General features: G+C 44.7%; 1 protein-coding gene across 1 annotated transcript in view; it reads right to left on the reverse strand.

The window, feature by feature from the left end:
- LOC115368419 (hippocalcin-like protein 1) overlaps nt 1-13,542 on the reverse strand; it is a 36,142-nt gene extending 22,600 nt beyond the window's left edge. The window contains exon 1 of the mRNA XM_030064534.1: nt 13,054-13,542. The gene's annotated coding sequence lies outside the window, so the exon portion shown is untranslated. The remainder of the gene's footprint in view (nt 1-13,053) is intronic.
- Nucleotides 13,543-20,468: the final 6,926 nt, after the last annotated feature.

The following is a 20,468-nucleotide window of genomic DNA, read 5'->3' on the forward strand; positions in this document are numbered from 1 at the left end:
GCTCGGAAGGAGGGAGAAGGAAAATGCAAAGATGAGAGAGGGGGGAAAAAATGTGGTTTTCAAAGTGGGATTTGGACACCGCAAGGAATGAGGAACAGTCTAGAAATCTGATCCAAGAAATCATGTTTCAAATGGTTAATTTTCAATCATTTAAATAGTTAAAATACAAGAAAGTAACATTCCACTTTACAATTAAATAATGAACACAATTAAATAAAAATCAAATGATCTTTTTCATATCAGGGTCCACCAGGCAAAAGTGGGGGCCCGGGGTTTAATCAAGGTCAATTTAGGGGTTCAAGGAATGACGATGTTTGAAAACCTCTGGTTTCAAAGAAAGGGAAAGGAAGGATTAAAGTAAACAAGAGCAACACTGTGATGGATAATTAATGCCACATTACATGTCCTCCTCCCTCGCTGCCCTCCCTCCATCTGTTTTTGTCTCAGTATCTGCTCTCTGCAGCGCGGTGACCTTTAGCGAGTGTGTAATTCTAGCGCTGGGGTCTGAGCATAATAATATATGAAAATCCATAGTGTCTGCTTCATACTGGGCACAGCCAAGACAGAGGGCCAGGCTGCTGACAAGCCAAATCATGGTCCTCCACCCAGACAGCTTATTATATCAGCAGCAGTGTACCAGAGAACACCCCCACGGGGCGAGATGCAGACACAAGTTAGCTCCTCTCCTGCTTGGAGGCAACTCGGCCTCAGCAGCTGAGCTAGTCACAGTCCAGTTCTTCCACTGCACATCCTCAGTAAAGAGGCATTTTAAGACATCTCCTCTGTTATTGTCTTTAAGTTAATCCTGGCCATTGTCAGGAAGTTATAACAGATGGTCACAGCCCTCTGCAGCTCGCCCTCACTTCACATCCATGGATTCAGTACAGCTGGGCAAAGCTATGAGCTGCGAGATCAGGGGGCTTGTTAGGTTGAACCGGGCCAGACGGAAGACTAACTATGTGTTATAAAACACTGCCGAACTCTATCACAACTGTAAGTATTCATTCTGAGACATCAAAGTGGGACGTATTAAACAGGGGTCCCACTCTTCAAAAGAAATAATTTTCCAGAATTTTTCGAGGATTTGCATAAATGCAGGGTCCAAAATAAACCCCATTTACCAGCCGAATGTGGGTAACTTTTGGGGTTTGGTGGGTTAATAAATCATGACATCAGCCAATTAAATCCAAGCTGCTTACTCTTTGGTCCTTTCCACATCATGTCTGTATGTTTTTGCCGTCAGAAACGTATGTGTTACATGTTATCAGAGATGTGGCGACACATTTCTGGTCCTAAGCCATCAGAAAGAAAACATGAAGGCAAAGAGAAAAGTCACAGACATAAAATAAATAAAATATGAAGCTCAAAAGCACAGTATGTAAATAATGGATGATGCAGTTTTATGGCTGGTAACAAATATTTGGGCTGGTAAATTTTCTCAGTTTGCTTGCCATTGGCAGATGAGCCAGAAAGTTAGTTTTGGACACTGTGCACATATTGTGTGCACATATGTACATGAGAAATATTCGAAATTAATAAAGTGCCCGAAAAGCTTAAAATTGTGTTGTTTATGTGTAAAAAAAAAAAAAAAAAAGAAAGAAGCTGAACATGTCAACAGCATGCAAACATGTTGACAACGGGCAAACAATGTGTTTATGTGCAAACACTGCATTGATCAGAGTGTCACTTTTGCGTGTTTTTGACCAGTTTGGGCTTCCATACATGCAACAGCGCAGAACGCCAAAACATGACAGGGGGTTATGAGTGGGCACTGAATTTGAATTTGAATACGTGTTCTCAGTCAATCTCTAATTTTCTGGGATTTTCCAAATATCTCCAGGACATTTAATCGGTTTTCCAACTTCCAGGTGTTTGCTATGAGCGGGATAAGAAGTCATCTCCAGGTTTTCCGGGATGCGTGGGAACCCTGCGAAAGCGCTTTAATATCTTGGATTCTTCCCACGTAAGCTTGAACATTTTGTGCGGAGGAATATTCTATTTGCAGAAGCTTACATGCACACACACACAAAAAGATTTACTTCATTACATAATGAATTGTGCTTCGATGCAGCAGCCATACAGTGAATCTGAAGCATCAGAACAGGTACAATGCTCAGACACACCAGAGTCCTTCTATCATCCAACCAAACCCATAATCTGACACCTACTGTAAATTCATTTAGTCCCATGCCAGCATCCACCCTGCAGTATGGCAACAGTATAGCTGGCAGATAATCCTGTGGATGAACTAAGGATTATAGGAAGATTATTAGACCACTTCTCACTGGTGACATGCACGGCCACAGCATGCAAAGTGTAAAACACTGAGTAACACTACCTTTGCTATTGTGCACCATTATGAGGTTTAATAACGCCTGATGAGAGGCCAGAAGCTGACAAATCACAAATTCTCAGCTGGACATTAGTTGTTATCACAAGGGACTCATATGGCTGGTTTTGCAGAAATGCAATATGCCTATTCCTAGACCAAAATGATTTTCCAGGAGATATTTGCATTGAAAGAAGAATTGACTCGGTGTCTGTGAAACTGACCCCTAAATCTATAGCATTCACAGATTCCTCCCAGGGGATCAGAAGCGCAGCTATTCCTGTCACCGAGGTGAAGGAGAATCCTGATCTAGTTCTATCCTTGGCTGCAATCGATCTGCTGACACACAACACCAATCTTCCCTATCCTTTCATTTAGCATCTCCTTTTTCTCTCCCTTCTCCTCCATCTACCTCCCCTCTCCTGTAAACCGTCTCCGGTGTCGGTTTGTCGTTTTTAACAGCCGTTGATCTTTGCTAAATGCCACGGGCCCCACTCGCTGCAGCCTGAGCTCCCCTGGTATCGCTGCTCTAGATCTCTCTGTCCTGCTCTTGCCAAGGCACACTGGCAAAGGGACAGCCAAAACCCGGCCCTCTGGCCCTTCGCCTTGTTACTAAACTGCCCAGAAGTGTGTTCAGGTCCTCCATTCGTGCTGTGCTGGAGCTACGGAGTGCTCTCATGGCATCCTAATTTAGCCGCCCGGCCGATCTGCTCAGATAAGACATGAAAGGAGGCGCACTCGAAGCTGAGAACGGTCAGTCTGTAACTTTGGAATGCCTACTGACACACTAGCACTCGAGTTTAACGAGATCTAACACACCGCGGCCTTATTGCCAGGAGCTAGTTAGCAGGCCCACAATCATCCATTAAGTATGTGTGTGACTACAGATTGAGAAGTCCGTGTAATTAACATTGCCTTGATAACTGATATGGAAGTGGCATAAGGAACGGTAACGTTATGGACTACAGACTCTGCAACAAGCATCAATTCACAGCGCGGCCTTATTTAACCCAACTCGAAAACGGAGGCTGTCCAAGAGAGCAAATGATGTGGATGATTGAAATGTATTGATGTCAAGATTGGAGCTCACTCAAAATATGGATCACGCTTTGAAAGGCTCTAGAGTCCAATTTGCACAATGTGCTCGCATGTATCTGTGAGGCGAGTTTGAAAGTGTGGGCTTTGGTTTAGTTGTAGCTCCGGTGTAAAATTATCCCGTAAGGGCAAGTTAAACAGGACACTGAATCAAACCTCTCTCCTTTCAAGTTGCCTACAGTATCGAGTTGCTCAGGAAGAGAGTCGCGCCACGTGCGCTGAAAGGGTTAGTCATTGTGCCGCTTTCTGAGCTCTCTGCGGGCTCTAAAAAAAGGGACATCCCTCACTGAGAGAGGCCTCCAGGGTGAAGGGCTTTCGAGGCACCGAAAGTGTGTATTTTAGCTCACGTCCCAGAGCAACGTGCCGCACTGGCACAGCGGCAAGAGCCCGAAAGACACTCGTGGCCACGTGCTTGCTTCACACACACACCCATCTGCAAGCACACGCACACACACCGCAGGGACACACTTCCCTAGATGAGGATGGTAATTATTCTACCAGCATCAACTTCCTTCATTTGTTGCTGGGGGCGACTAGCTCGGCTATCCAGGTCAAGGAGAACTGCACTAGCAGTGAGAAAAAAAAGAAAAAAAAAAAAAGATAGACATGAGCTTTTACCCAAAGAGAGTCCATATTCGAGACTTGATCATTACAATGCAGAGGAATGATGAGGCGAAAATTGTCTATTCGGAGGCCATATCTTCGAATAAAATCACATCACTGGAGAATTCAGTAGCAATATTCGCTCTAAGCCGGTAGTTTGGTGATGTAAGCATAATATTTCATTACAGTGACGAAAAAACACATCTCATCAGTGATTGCTCCACTTTATCCCCAGACATTTAGTCAGTATAAGTGGATTTTGAAGTTTTTATGGAAAAATAAAATTAGATGCGGGGCCTTTGCCATAGCTTAGGGTTTAGTGAATTGATGCTGGATAACAATCACCGTTTTGGAAAAGGGGTGGCGAGGCAGGGAGGCAGGGAGGGAGGAGTGCGTGTGCGTAGTAGCTCAGCGAGAGTGGACAGAGAGGGCGAGCAGAAGAAGGGGGGACGAATTTAAAAAAAGAAACCCAAAAAAAAAACAAAAAAAAACAACCGGATGATAGAGGACGAGAGGAGAGGAGGAGAGCGGTGTTTCGAGAGAGAGATAACAAGAGGATGAGGAACTATGATTGTGTGAGGTGGGAAGAGGAGTGGTGGGGGTGTGAAGGGCAGATGGGAAAGGCGGGGGTGGGATGCATGTGTGTGTGTGTGTGTGTGTGCGTTGAGTTGAGTGGGCGGGGGGGCATCAGTCTTTTCCAGCTGCTTGCTGGCACACACACTGATGACAAGGTTACGACCCCCTCTGGCATTCACGTTTTGTCTTCCTCTCTCTGTTTTTTTCTCCTACTGGCTCTTTTTTTTTCTCATTCATCCACTCTCTCTTGCACAAATCCAAGGTATTTTCTTAAATAAAAAAAAACAAAACAAAACAAAACACACACACACACACACACACACACACACACATGCATCTTGCCATCGGTGATGTTTCCCTCACACATGCAAACACCCACTGATCACACATCCTTCAGAGGGTGTGACTCACCACACGAGCGCGCTGAATGAATAATAATTTAGATTTCGCCACATTTTGTGTTTACACCGTGTTGCGTGTAGGTGTGTTGTGCGACTCCATATTCTCCGCGACGCTCTTTGCAGCGACGCTGAATGAAGACGTTTGCCGCCCCCCCTCGCTCTTTTACAGCGCTCCTTCTGCCCTGTAGGTCAAGTCCTGTTGTCCTTGTTATCATGTATCCTGTGAAAAACACCAAGATAAAACCCCCTCGGATCTTTTACATTTTGGAGATTACAGCGATTCGGGGTCTGATGCGTATCTCTGTATTAAAAGTGGTTAGAAAACCAGGGAGAGCGGGGGGAGCCAGGGGAGCTCTTGCCTAAAAGTCATCACATTAAAGGACATCGCTCTCTAATGTACTTCCTTACATAAAGAGGATTTTAAACTCCACTTTGCATTCTCACAAATCTAACTCTCATCCCGCTGCATTTATTTCCTGATTAAACCCAGTTGACGGCATATCCTCATATGTGCAGATGCTTGACTCGAAAACCCAATCCCAAAAAAGTCAGAGGACTTGATGGTATTTTAACAGTGGAACTGCACATGTGGGGGGATATCATGAGAGGGAACGCAATGTCTAAAACATACATACAGTGCGTAACTCAAAAGGCCCCAAATTCCCAAATAAGGCAGAGGCATGCAGCATATGGAATGCTGGGAGGTGGAAAAAAGCTTGGGAAACAACCTAAATCTCATGCTTCAGGAAAAGGAGGCTGGGGTGATTGGAAAAGTATGCCATGTCGACTTGCCACACTCTCGCCGCCTCGCTCTCCTATTTCCTGCACTGGTGACGACGAGAGAGAAGGCGTCTAAAAATACCCGCACGCACCCCACTTTTTGTCAGGAAGGCAAACGGCCAACTCAGCGAGAATTTCCCCTTCACTAGCGATCATGTCGCGCCGACGGAGGCATCCCACAATGCAACGCTTGGCCTCGTACGGCACGCTGCTGGTGAGGAGGGCCTCCTCTGGGCTCGGCTGGAAAGATCACGCGTTCAGACAACTCCTTCGCTCGCTCGCGGTTTTTCCTCGGCTGCCGCTCCACATCCGCCCCGCATTATCTCCCGCAGGCTCGGCTGTGGAGTTCACACGTCGCTCTGCTGATACCGAGCAAGATGCGCACATCCGCCCTGGTTCGTAACCAAGCCCTCTTCCCACTCGCTGCTCCACTCTTGTCCTCTTCAGTCACCACATCCAGCTGCCCCAGCACTTTACTCCTTCGTGAAATTTTGCCACAGAGTGGTAAAAATCATTTTCTATTAATCGACGAGGCTCTTTATTGAGCAGGATGGAATTAAAAGTGTAAGAAAAAGGTGTCATTTTGAACATCTTTTCAAAACCTTTACCATGCCATGAATGTGATTTTAATCTCGCGCAGGCTCCTTTGCATGCAAATGAGTTTCAACAATGTCGCAGAGACACAAGGACATCTGGGCTATGTGCCTATACATGGGCATGCATATTCCACGAAATCACATTTCTGTAGGAGCAGTGCTTCTGTGTATGCCTGTGTGCCATGAGCTGTGTCTGCTTACATTCAGTTGCCAATATAAATTAGCCAGCCTATCATTACTGTATTTTCCCTTGAAGGAACGACGGCATCTGATCAGTAGAGAGCAAGAGAGCTGACATTTAGCACTGTAACTACTATTAATGGTTTATTATGGTTGATAAAGTGATTCTAATGATTATTTTTTGCATTTATTGCTTAATTTTTTAGTCTATAATGTGTCAAAAATAATGACAAATGCTTATCAGAGGTTACGAGAGTCCAAGTATTCATTTTACACTGAAAAGAATGGAGAAAAAGAAGCAAATCTTGGCATCTTGATCTTATTGACGCTGGAATCAACAGATGTTTGGCATTTTTACTTGACAAATGACTAAAACAATTCAACAATCCAATTTGCAATGACTTAAATTTTCTGTTATCAACTAGCCAACTAACTGACTAATGATTTGAGCACTAGTAAGATCACCTTCAGGTAAAAGGATGATCAAAAGTGTATGTCATAGCCAGAGATGGACACAGAATCTGTACTTTCCTCCCTCCTGACTCGTCTGTCCCTCCTTTCCCTTCACTTCTCCACGTCTCTCTCATCCTCCATCTGCTTTTTTTTTTTCTCTCTCTGTCTAACGTGTAAGCAACAACACAGATACAACTCATCTCTCCGCTGCAGAGAGTGACAGCTTGCGCAGCAGCACAGCTCTCTGAACACTTTACAGCCTGGTAAGCAGCAGGGCTGTCCCTGTCGTTTGTTACATTCACATCCAGTCTATAAGCCCCTTAATATTCAGGATACACAAGGATGCTGCTAATGAGCTGCTGCATGTAAACACTATATTCTGTTAACAGGCCATAACCCAGATAAGCTTTTATAAGCTCTTATCCAAGGCTGTGGAAAAAATTGGATGAGGTATATTTTATTTTACTTTTATTTTAAGTAAAAAAAAAAAAATCAGATTTATATCCTTAAATAAAGAAAGCAGTATATGTCAAATAAACCTGACACTAGTTCACATTATATTGGTGTCATTCTGTGGCCCGAGAGCCGGGTTGCAGATTTAATTGAACAGGGTCCACAGTATATTGTTGATCTTCTGCTCACAGCTCCACAGAAAAGGTTGCAATGTGATTTCACCAGCAGCCGGAGAAATGAGTCTGCAGTCATTACGGCTGCTTGTAAATGCATCCAAGCCAGCCGGCGCCAGATCGATTTTTCTATTTCTGATTGGCCGTCTATTATTGCCCAGAGAAGCCTGTGAAAGGCTGCCGGGAGAAAATGCTGGGCTTAATTGATGCTGTCATGGTATGAAATCGGCTTGCCTTTTTTTTTTTTTTTTTTTTTTTCCCACCAAGAGCATTGTACCTCGTGCCTTTCAGGGCAGCGATTCTGTCCTCTCTTCAAAAACATTTCACCTATTTGCTTAGATTTGCGTGACTAAGATGGTGACACAGCTGGTGGTGAGTCCACATATTCTGCTCGGCCGTTAGAGAGACATCTAAATTGAGAGAAACCCTTGAGGAGTCGAATGTCGGGGGGAAAGCCACCAGAGCAGAGGAAATTTTTGTTATCCCTACTTTAAGAGCAAAAGGCTTGATTTACTATAGCTGCTTCTTTTTTTAATTCCTCAGCAAGCCTTTTGGAAGGAGAGGAAGAGAGACTGAGAAATGCTATGAAGGAAGTGGAATTGAAGAGGGGCAAGGGTGGGATCAGATGATTGAGGGGGGAGCGATGGAGGAAAAAATACCCTCAAGAAGCGAGATGAAGCACAGAAGTGGTCCTCGTTTCTGGAAGAGCAATGACAGATGGATGACAGAAGAGGGTCGGCTAGATTGAAGCAAAAGAGGAAGGGGAGAAAAGAGGCGGACACTCTAGACAGGGGCAACAGAGGACTGCGTGTGGAGCCTGCACTCCCTGCTTCATCGGTTTGAGAGCTTGTTGGCCCTTTTGTGCAAAAGCGCACACACCCGAGTTCAGGAGCCCAACCACACGCCGAGCTCTGGGAATAATTGGCTGCTTTTTCAGCCTCCTAATGGCCGGAGGAGAGGAAACGAGGAGAAAAAGCAGAATCGCTGTCATTTTGTTAAATCTCTTCTTTTAACTTCTTCATGTTGTTCTTCCACGATGCTTTTACATCCTTTCTTAGCTATTAAATTGTTTCTACCTTCTGTTTGTGTTTGTTTGGGGTCCTTTGTGGTGCCTTCTTGATTTTATTTTTGCTTTTATTTGACCGTTAAAGCAATTTGCAATCCATTCCTTATTGTTTGTTACTAATACTCTTATTGTTGATGCAAGAGTAAAAATTATACACTACGTCCTTCGAAATACTCCATCGCACCACCGCCTCTTTTCACTGGATTCACTGATGATAAAGAGCAGAGTGCCCGAGCCTTGCTGACTTTACTTCTTTAAAGTGATCTTTTTCATTGTTAACTTCACCAACTCCTTCATCATCAAAAGCCAGCAGTGGCAGAGATCAGCCCGCTCATAAAGAGGAGCCACTGTGCTTAGCCAAACAACAACAGACCAACATGCCGGGTGATAGCTCGGTTCATGAGGGAAGGATGCTCTAATGAGGACAAAACCCATGCGGTCATTACTGACTCTGAGCTGTCGGCCGCATCAAAGCATCGCTTCGGACTGGTTGGAGAAGACAGTCTGCTCAAGGACCAGGCTAAGTGCCTCTCATTTGGGTTTTGCATCACGCCCTCCACCTCCAACTGAGCAGCCTTTCTCTCTCTGTCTCTCTCTCTCTCTCTCTGCTTTATCATGGGCCTTATCAGCGGCAGCCTGGCTGGCTTACAGGCAGGAGATGCCCCTCCCAGCAGGATCAGGGTAGATTATAGGCTCGGCAGCATGCATGGGAAACACGGACCTCGTGTCAACCCATGCAGGCCACATCTAACACATCCCCTCCCCCGGCATATGCAAACACAGCCATGCAGACAGGACTTGCACAGCATGAGAGACAAAGCACGACTTGGAATGTTCCACTTTATTGCTTTTCTGATTACGGCGAGGCAGATATAGCACGCGGCTATTTGCACATGGCTTATGTTCTCAATATACTGTGCAGGTTACATTTGAAATTTGACTCTCTATTCAGTGCTCCATGCACTGTCTCACGGACACGCTGAATTATGCTTACTGTGGTTCACGAGCATGCTTTCACAACTTTTTCGACAACTGCACCGGCCAGAAACACCAGCTTGGAGCCTAGTACACTGCAGCGCTGGAAATAAATAAAACAAAAGTTTACTGAGTCGGACTGCTGTTCATGTTCTAGGCAGGCTGCCCAAGTATAATCAATATATGGGAAGCAATGAAGTAACTACAGTTGGCAAATACAGTAAATAGAGGAGGTACAGATCACACACCTGCAGCGAGTACATAAGCCACCTAGCAGGAGTCATCATCATTATGGTCATGGTGATAATGGCACATGAGTGCATGGTTCAGTATTTGGTAATTATAACACAGCACTACACACGTAATGTGGGCCTAACCTGGAAAGGATAGCATTACCATTTCCTGCCCATTACTGTGTTACACCACCAGGCCCACTAGGCCACAGAGCCATTTTCAACTGACACTAATGTTTACGGCTATCTCTGATGCCCTTCTCTTAATGACTCTTCTCTCTCTCTATTTTCCATAAACTCCTCAGAGTTTCCCTCCTTAGAGAAACACCCATCCGGCCGTGCGCATCCATCACCCCGCTGGAAGATTTACAAACAGCAGGCCGCTGCAGGGTGAGGTGAGCCAACCGAAGGCCTGCGGGCCACACCAGCCCACCCAAGGTCTCCTAGCAGCGGGTCCAAAGGTCGCATTTATCTCCCTGGAAGATATAGTGCCATGGAAAGCCTCCAAGATGGTGAGCCAAACTGGGCCCGAGTGTGAGTGTGTGTTTCTATCCCGCCATCCTTGACCCGCCACTGACCTGCCTCCCATGTTAACAGACAGGAACCGTAATTCAAAGTGACTTTCAGGCGATTTACAATGCTAATATATTCCAAGCATACATGCAGTCAGGGGCATCTTGTGAATTTCTGGCGGTGTCGTATGGCATGATGGACACCTATATGACCATCGCTGCCACTTCTTATACAACTTGAGACTTGAAGCATAGACTGAGGAAAGGCATACAGTGTGCACAAAGGGCCTGAAATAGCCATTTGAAAGAGTCAGATAATGAAAGGCTTTATGAAAATTCATAAGTCTCTCTCACTTAAGAATCAGTTCCTAATCTCTCTCTTTCCCTCTTTCCCTCTCTCTCTCACTCTGCATGGCAAATTACCTGGCTCATTGAAACACACCTTGACTGTGACATCCATCATTTGCTAAATAAACAGCACCTGAGGGCTCAGATCTCCAGCTCGTGTGTGCATATATGCAAGTTAGGTGTGTGTGTGTGTGTGTGTGTGTGTGTGTGTGTGTGTGTGTGTGTGTGTGTGTGTCTTGGTGCAGGCTGTGTGTATGTGTGTGTGAGACTGAGTGACTGAGAGAGTGATGCAGCCGCTCCAGCACCCATTTATCTTCTTATGTAACAACTACTCTGGCATTAGCACATGCAAGCTTAACACTGCCTCTAACCAGTAACAGCAGCAAGAGTCGGCCCACGGTAGACTGCACGCTGCCCAAGCTGGGCGGGTCTCCTTGCAAAATGATCACCAAATAACAATCAATTTGTTGGGGACCTGCCTGCATCACTCCCATTAACCTTAGGTCAGATCCGATAATGGGCACATTATTGGCACTCTCATTACTCTTTTCTTTATTAGGCCCTTTAATGACAAGTAGAGAATGACCACAGTGCCTTTAGACCCCATAACTGCCACTCATCTGCAAATGGCTCCTTTGAATGTTCTGAGTGAATGACAGGTGAATTCCTGCACAAAATCCTTTCTTTCATTTCCTGATGCCTAATGCCAAGGCTGACACAGAAACTAGATGAATAGGAGAGGATTATAGCGAAGGCATGCAGCGGCTGTGTGGCATTTAGGGAAGCAAATTGATAGAATGGGCAAGTCTATCATACTAGTCTTTAAATAGCAGGCCCAAATTCAGGAATAGGCAGGACTGGCACCTCAGGGCAGGAGGACACAGAGATCCTATCAGGATAACTCCCACCTCCTCTCTTCATTAAGATAGGACCTTAATAACAGATGATAATGCATGATGATCACCTGGGGGACACTCAACCCCCTGCAACTACAACACCGCTGACTACCGGCAAGAGATGCTCCATAAATAATGCTCACTCACTTACGATATGGATGAAATGATGAAACCCATATTTTATATGATACATGACATGCAGAGACAAGTGAGTTTAACAGGACAGGACATAGCCTAACTGAACATGCCCAGTGATGCAACAGAGCCATATTGATTGGCTAAGCAGGCTATTATGATGCTATAACACAGCGCAGTGAAATGGCCAGGTTGGAATGTCACGAACCTTGCCCTTCCAGCAAAGAACTCTGGCCCACTCTCCACCCGAGGATCATTGAGTTTCCATATTTTACAGTAATCATGTCATCACTTTCATAGGTACAGTACAGTCTACTACCACAGCAAAACTTTAACAGAGGCGAGCAGAAAGCTGAAGTGGGTAAGAAAAACAGAATAGAACACAGGCTAAGAAATTCCAAAGAATAAAAACACCATGAAGTGGGAAATGTCACTATAAATACATTATTGGAATAACGCACACATTACTTCAAATGTCTGTAGGAATGTTTCACAGGGCTACACCAAATACATTAAAGCACATTAGAGGACAGTTTAAGCCCAGTATTATGCACTGGAGACACTTTATAAGTTTTCTATTGGAGTATTAGAGTGATGTTTTTTTTTTTTTTTTTTCCTGAGGCAGAAATTAATCGAACCAAAGAAAAGGCTAAAATAATATATATTAGATCTCTCTCTCTCTCTCTCTCTCTCTCTCTCTCTCTCTCTCTCTCTCTCTCCCTTGAGTTGAATGAAGCTCAAGACAGATAAGAGGTGACGGATACTGAGCACCACCACGCGCATCCATCCACTCAACCCTGTCCCATGTAAAGTGCGTTAAGATCATTCATTAAAAAAAAAAAAAAAAAAAAAAAATGTTACAGCTATCTTATGGCCACGCAAGATAGTTTTCAGCCTTTTCTTTTATTCTACTCATACACTGATGAAAGCCCTCCATGATGCATGCTACAAGGATGACCCAGTGGAGGATGCGCAAAAAAAAAAGAAATTTCTTGCTTTACTGGAAACAAATAAAAGACATTAGACCTAACGTGTATTGTCCTTCCTCCGCGATTTATTTCGCCGAGGCAACACGCACCGTTTCCGGATAAACAAAAGCGGCCGCGTCGCTGTGCGAGAAGCCATCCGCATCCGGCTTCACCGCTACCAAACGAGAGGATTCTTGCACGAAATGTCACGGAGAGGATATTTCAAGTGCTACGTTCGCAAAATGCATATATCGACTGGGTTGTGGCGTTATCTTTCTTACCCGATCCGACAGAGATGGTAGTGGTGGTGAGGAGGAAGAGGGGGTGGGGTAGGGGGGGATCCCTGCTCCGAATCAGCGGGGCCGGTGGGCAGGAGGGCCGGGGGAGAAGATGCAGCGATGCTCGGTGAGCTCCGGATGCGTCCCGCCCGGTGCTCCTGCTGGATACGGCGCCTGGGCTGAAGGAGCTGTCCGGCTGGCCGCTGCTGCTTCTTACAGCACACTCACACACATACACACGCACACACACACATATACACTCACACACACGCGCGCACCGACGGACTGACTGACTGGCTGGCTGGCTTGCTGGATGGCTGGCTGGCCCTTGGCTACTGCAGCCCAGCCTTGCAAACCATGTTACCGTGCGGATAAGCGGGCAGCAGAGAGAGTGCTGCGGTGCGGTGGCGGCGTTTCCTCTCCTCCACGGGGCCGGGATGGGACGGGACGGGATAGCAGCGGAGGACAGTGGGTTTCAACGGTTTGCGCCGGTGGAGTGGATTTAAACAGGGGGGATGGTGTCGCTGGGATTACGTGGTGGGGGTTTAATTAGATAGCGCTGCGCCTATTGGCAACGTAGTGGCGCACAGCCCTCCCACCCCCTCCTCCCTCCTCTCTCTCTCTCTCTCTCTCTCTCTCTCTCTCTCTCTCTCTCTCTCTCTTCCTCCCAAGAACAGATGTATCTCTCTACATAAAATAGGAATTACGGCGCACCATGCTGTGTTTGTAATAAAGTATTTCATTGCACTACGCATTTGTTCTGTTGACGTTGGTTGGGAGACATGGCTTGCATAGGGGTCGCGCACGCGCCACTCTCCCTCTCTCTAATCAAAAATCACCATATCACAACATATTATAGTACTGCTAGGAAACTGTAATAGTGTGTCTATGGTACTATGTAGTAAGTTTACAATCATTTTATTGGACCTAAGGTTAGGCTATGATATTTGTCATCACACACACACACACAAATATCAGGAGGATGAGAAGCTTGAGATCTGAGTCACTCATTGGACATTCGGTGAAAATTGCTGTTGATGGGACAGCCCAGTTGGGGGTTACTGGCTATCAGCCAGTACACACACACACACACACACACACACACACACACACACACACACATACAAAGAGAGAGAGAGACAGAGACACACATACACACACACACACACACACACACACAGGGAGAGAGAGAGAGAGAGAGAGAGAGAGAGAGAGAGAGAGAGAAATTTACCATCTGAGCCAGACATCAGCCATAGTTCGTCACACCTCACAGAACTTGGGAAAGCTGTGGGAAGGTTTTATTAACTCCAAAGGTTGAGGATGACTCACTGGCGGGGGTCTCTCCAGACCAAGTTGGGCTGCTCATCTAACAGACAGCTGGCCCCTCTAACCAGCACCTCAACAGAAAATCAAAAATGACACGTTCCTAATGAGAGTTCTCCTAATCACAGCACTGCCTGGAACAGCACTGGTGCACACGTTCCTTCTGAGACAGGTCACACTGTCATGGATTTAAGAGGAGAAAAGTGAGGCAGAGGGGTTTTGAGGACGATCAACTTCTTAATCAGCCACTGCAGCACGTAATGATCATCTCTCATCAGCCCTTAGTCATTTAGGCGACAATTATTCTGTCATCACGATCAGTGCGGCCAACAGGATTGTTGCTCTAGGCTCAGTGATTTTGATTCACTTCCGCTGTGTGATCAAGGCTGCGTAAAGCTCACGATTTATTTCGGCGCATAGCATTTTGCATTGTGATGAGAGCGTCACTGTAAGTCAACACCTCGTAGCCAAAGTGTGCAAGGAATGGAGAAGCAGGGAGGAACGATGATGAGTGCAAGGTGTTGGTTGTTGCCAGCAGAGGTGAGAACAAAACTCATTTGGAAGCTGTGGATGATGAAATGTGAATGTTAATAGTAAGGTATGACATACTGATGTATAAATCAAGGAGAGGGAATGGTATCACAGTGGGGCTGAACAAATTGACTGCGGTAAGTGATGTGACTGAAGGATGGAGAGAGTGCAATTACAATTTCCTGGCACAGCATGGATTCATATTGTGCACAGAGGGCAAATGAGGTCTGTTGCCTTCAACCTGCTTGCCTAACTGTTTGTGAAGATACATTGTTCACATGGATGCAATGTGTCAAGACAAATGAATGACATGGTAAGTCCAAATGTATGTGCCTCACCGCAAACCTGTTCCAATCTTATGATTATGATTTGCACATCCTTGTTGTCTCTCCCTGTGAGCAGTGCTCAATGCAATCCATTATGAAAGCCTGTGGCTTCAAGATAGAGCCTAAGGTTCCCAGGTATAATATTCAGTGACTTTTCCAAGATAGTTATTTTTGTTAGGCTGGAGAGTTTTCAGGACGCAAAAATACAAAGAAAAGCAAATTATAAAACTGATATACATTCTGCTATTCTAGGACCCATGTGTAAAATATATATTTTTTGACTTCTCCACAAGTCAAAACTCCAGAAGTGTGTGTGCACACATGCTCGCACAAACAAACACACACACACACACACACTCACCTACAATTACTGCTGCAGCTACATGAACTCAATGCACTTTATAACTTAAGCACTTTATTATTATTGTCATGTGTTTTTATCTGCTGTTCTGTGAAGGCTGCCTGTTGCAATGTGTGCTGTTTGTGTTTTTTGTCTTGTTTTTTAAGCTACTGTCTTGCCCTTTTAAATTGCCCCTCTCGGACAAATAAAGTGATTTGAATTGAATTGAACTGAATTGAAAATGTAGAGGAAAGCCATAAGTCTAAGAATCATCCCAATTACAGGCTACTTATTTAATATTTGGTGTATTAGTTAAATGTTGTTACCCAGATGCTTTATTTCATTACTGGAAACTGTTCAGTGGTCTGTTTAGTGGTCATTGGTGTCACTTGGAGAGGTCCAAATTGTCCAGATAGTTGTAAAGACACAGCATTGTTTACATGGATCCAAGGGCGCCCAATGAAACAACACTACTGCCAAGATTAATTAATGTTATGGCAAGTCCAAATGTAAATGCTCTACAAAAATTCAATCCTGTCTTGCGATTGTGATTTTCACATCCAATTTTTAAAACTGCAAGAGGAACTTTTGCCTGAAGCCTGTCTGATTTCTCTCTACCTTGTTGTCTCTCCTTGTCAACAGTAATGGAATCCTTTATGAAAGGCTGAGGCTTCAAAACGAAGCCCAAGGTTCCCAACATGGTGCTGGCATAAAAATCCATGATTATCCACCCCTAGATTGGAGCTCATCCAGGGCATGAAACTTGTTGTTACATTTTTATTTTTATTTTTGAAGTTGTTGTTGTTTTTCAGCTAAGAAAAGTTTTTGTGGTAAACACTCTGGTTTGCACAACCAGTGGGATTGCTGTTCAGAAGGACAGCTTAAAATCACCATCTAAAACAATGACTCTGTGAACCAGGTTATAAAATACGGGTATATGCTGCAGTTCTGTAAGATGATTCACATAGATAATTCCCTGATATTCCCAGACTTCCCAGATGATTTAGCTCCGACTTTCCTTGACAAATGGGAACCCTTAGTCTAAGAAACCCCTTTCTTATTCATTAAAGAGTTGGTGTCTTGGTTAAATCTTGTTAACTGGGTCCTCTATTACATTTACGTAAACTTGATGATGTGTTCAGTGGCCACTGATGTTACTTGGAGAGGTCCTAGTGCTTCTGGCACCCAAGAGGAAAGAAGCCAGGCATTGGGAGCTCATAGCAGAAACCCAGCGGGTAAATGACCATGGAAGTGTGGATGATAGGGAACACTGCCTGGAAGTTGGAGGATAGCAGAGTTGTGTAGGCAGTTCGAGGCCCAAGTAGTGTGTTTGAGTGTGTGATCATGCATGCACTGTTCGACTCCGAGGGATTAACATGGATGAGAAGTTGCATGGGAGACTTTTCCTCTCCCATTTGTGCCCATGACCTTTTGAACCTTCATCGCCAAAAGGAACAGGCCCTTAACTGCAGCAGAGAACACACATCGCCGCCATCGTTTCCACTGGCGACACGCCACCATTTTGTCTTTCCAAGCAATGGCGCTGGTGTTTTCTTTGCCCTCACCCTTGTCCCTCACCTTGTCTCACCTCTCCATTGTTTCATGGGCCGAGAGACAGGGACGAACATCTGACTCAGCTTTTGCTTATTTCATTAGTTCTTCATAACGCTCTCTCTCTGTCTCCCTCTCTCTCTGTCTGTCTCTCTCTCTGTCCTGTGAATGAGGACACTGATGTGATTGAATTACCCCCTCCTCCTCCCATCCCCTTTCTCTTCCCTCGCTCTCTGTTGTGTTTGTGTACTGTTGGCACTTTCCCTCCTCTGAGCGAGGGTTCAGTGCTGTTGTTGCACTTTCTCTGGTCTTGCGTAACTGTGCAGCGGTCGCGTTGCGTTGCATTCTCCATCTCCTCTTCCCCAGGCGGGATGGCCACTGTGGGAAACCATGGCCCAGAAAACTGACCTTCATTTCAATATTCTAGAAAGATTCCCTTCTCCTCCACAGCCTCCTGCTTCCCGGCTCCCAGCAGGAGAGCTTCGTTTGGCCTATCTAACCTCTGCTGAGGTAGGATGAGGTGATTCAATACAAAAGTTTAGCGCAGCCCATACAAATTACCACATTATTATTGTTGAGTACAGGTTTCTTTCCACGTTCCTTCAACCATCCCCTAACTCATTTGTTCCAGGGTTGCTGATGGACGATATGTTGTTGAATAATTCAAAGCAAGAACTGCATGAACATCACTTAAGATGAATGTACCAAAACAATGACTAGAAGTAGTTATATGGTGATTCAATTTATACACTGCAAAAGATAAGGGATTCAGTGATGGATAAACCCACATAAACTCAAGTTTGCATCCTATTTTATTTGCAGAATAGCATTTACTGCCTTTTGTAGGCTAATATTTATTGCAGGTAATATCAAACTGATGTGAGTTTTATGACGAGAGGGATTTTAAGGGAAATAAGGCATGAATCAATGCCTTAATGCGAGAATAATTGATTATTGTCGGGTGATTCTTTGCCTTATGGTGACTGCCAAATAGTTTAACCACATTTTTGCTTACCTTCATTCACTGCAAAAGACAAGTGACTAACAAAAGAACGGCCTCTGGCATAACAACTTTATGTTACAGTGAGGATTTCCCATGTGCTTGTAAATAGAGTGGCATGATGCATTGAGCACATTCAAAAGAGCTCCTGAATTAGCTGAAGGATAGCATTTCCACCAGGGGAGTGAGTTTGAGTAACACCTTCAGTTCTGCTTTCCACAACTTCCTCCCATCCCACATCAGAGCCACAACTCAAGCTGCAGGTTCATGGCTGGAGGAGGCCCGCATTTTGTCAAAACCAATTTTTTCTCTTGCGGATTACCGCCATGTTCTTCGGTATTTACATTTACATCCCTGCGGGCAACTCTTACGAGCGAGCTAAACTTCTAGTGCCTGGGGTCTGTTCTTTGCCTCCCAGAATGATGCTGCAGTCAGCGCTAAGCCAAAGTCGAGGAGCAAACAACTGCACAACTGCAGTTCACTCAAAGACCTGCATCCAGCTTACACTATTACATTATCTGGGAGCAACTTTTAACTACTATCACATGACAGGAGGCGAGACTTCAGATTAAAATCATTAATGGAACATGTCAAAGCATTTTTTTTCCACTACTCCATTTGACCCAAGCTCCATGACATGTGGAAAATCTATGAATGGAGCTGGACATGTAACTGGATATTTGTCTTTTCAGGAGGTACAATGGGAGCAGCGTTGCCCTGAGGCTCACCTGTATCCCCTGCGCTGATACTAGCGTTGCAGGGGAGCTCGGCCTCAGATAAATGAGTGGCCGGTAAAGACCAGAGATCCAGGGGACTGGCTGCTGTAACACGTGGCCATGGGTGTGAAAACAACACGGGTAATTCATTCTTTCCAGATGACCCGCTGACTGTCCGAGAGGCATTACTGTAGCACATCACTGCGTTTGACCACTGCATAATCACCGCACATCCAGACCTCAGCTCCAACTCTAAATATGAAGCTGTTATATCTCCAAAATGCACCTTTTTTGTAATTATTAATAATTAGAGAGCCTCATTTTGTAATATTAGTTGTAGAGCCCTGGATGAAAATGTCAATAACCTATTAACAAAAAAAAAAAAAAAAAAAATCGGTCTCCAACAATCTGCCTGTATTCCCACATTGGAGCACACATGAACCGGAATCCATTGTAAATAATGCATTCATGTGCAATATCTGATTTTTAAAAACATTATTCCATCAAATCTCTGCCACTGCCTGCAGGATTCTTGGTTTCCACCCGACTGACTTAGTTTCTCTTCCTGTGCCAAAATCGAAGCATCATGATGAGGTCCACCAGAATATTCTATCCTCTCCAGATTTCAAACACAGTGCTGCTTTTGTGGTGTGAAAAATATTGTAAAAATATATTGCAATATAATATATCAATGCAATATCATAATTTTCATTTTCACAAAAATTCATTTTCGCTAGGGTCTACCCAAAGCCAAATATGTCTGGAGGATATGATAAATAGGACACAGCAACTCTATAACACCAGAATACTTAATTTAGAAGACAGACATTTTTCTTTTAAATCAAAAAATAGCTTCCGTGATTTCGATGCTGCACTGGACCATAGTCTGATTTGCATATCTGATTTACATCAAATGACAATTTCTCACATCTGCTGTGTTTTTGCTTTGGATCTGCAAGACCTGCCGGGCGCCTCTTCACTCCCTGCTGAGGCTTAGCTCGGTATGTCAGCGCAAAGTGTTGCAGGAAGGAGTCTACGTGGTTCACTGTGTTTGTGGGTGGGAAGGCACCTACATCTGTGCTCTGTGTCTCAGTGAGTGGGAAGCTGAAAGTGTCCAAGGTAAGTCAGTTTTGTCTTTCCTGCTCTTAGCAAACTCGTCATTTGAATACATCCGTTGTTCTTGTGTAAAACTTAATTTTAGCGTCTGTTTTTGGAAGCGTACGGGTGATGTTTTTCACTAAAAGATTATGGAGCCATGGGGATGTGGACTTCTTGAAAAAGCTGTGATCAGATGATTTGTCAGGAGGAAACACCTGCCCACTATGTGACAGTTAATCCCACAGCAGCTGATGTCACCTGTGTTCAGAGGCAGGGATTAGAGCAGAGCTTTTTTCTGAGGGGGGAATAGGGACTTTCTTTTTGTAATCCCTAGTGGAAATCATCCCAGGGCCACCCCTTCACTTGTTTTGATGAAAAATATACAAGCACTTTCCGAGTGCTGTGACTAGCATGAAACACAAAAAAACATCCAGGTCAAAATATTACCAGAAATTACGACATGTACCTGAACACAACATGCCCAGTGGAATGAATCAGGATCTAAAAAGAGCTGAACACTTCCTACTTCTTTG

This window comes from Myripristis murdjan, chromosome 11 (assembly GCF_902150065.1).
Source record: "Myripristis murdjan chromosome 11, fMyrMur1.1, whole genome shotgun sequence".
NCBI classification, from domain to species: Eukaryota; Metazoa; Chordata; class Actinopteri; order Holocentriformes; family Holocentridae; genus Myripristis; species Myripristis murdjan.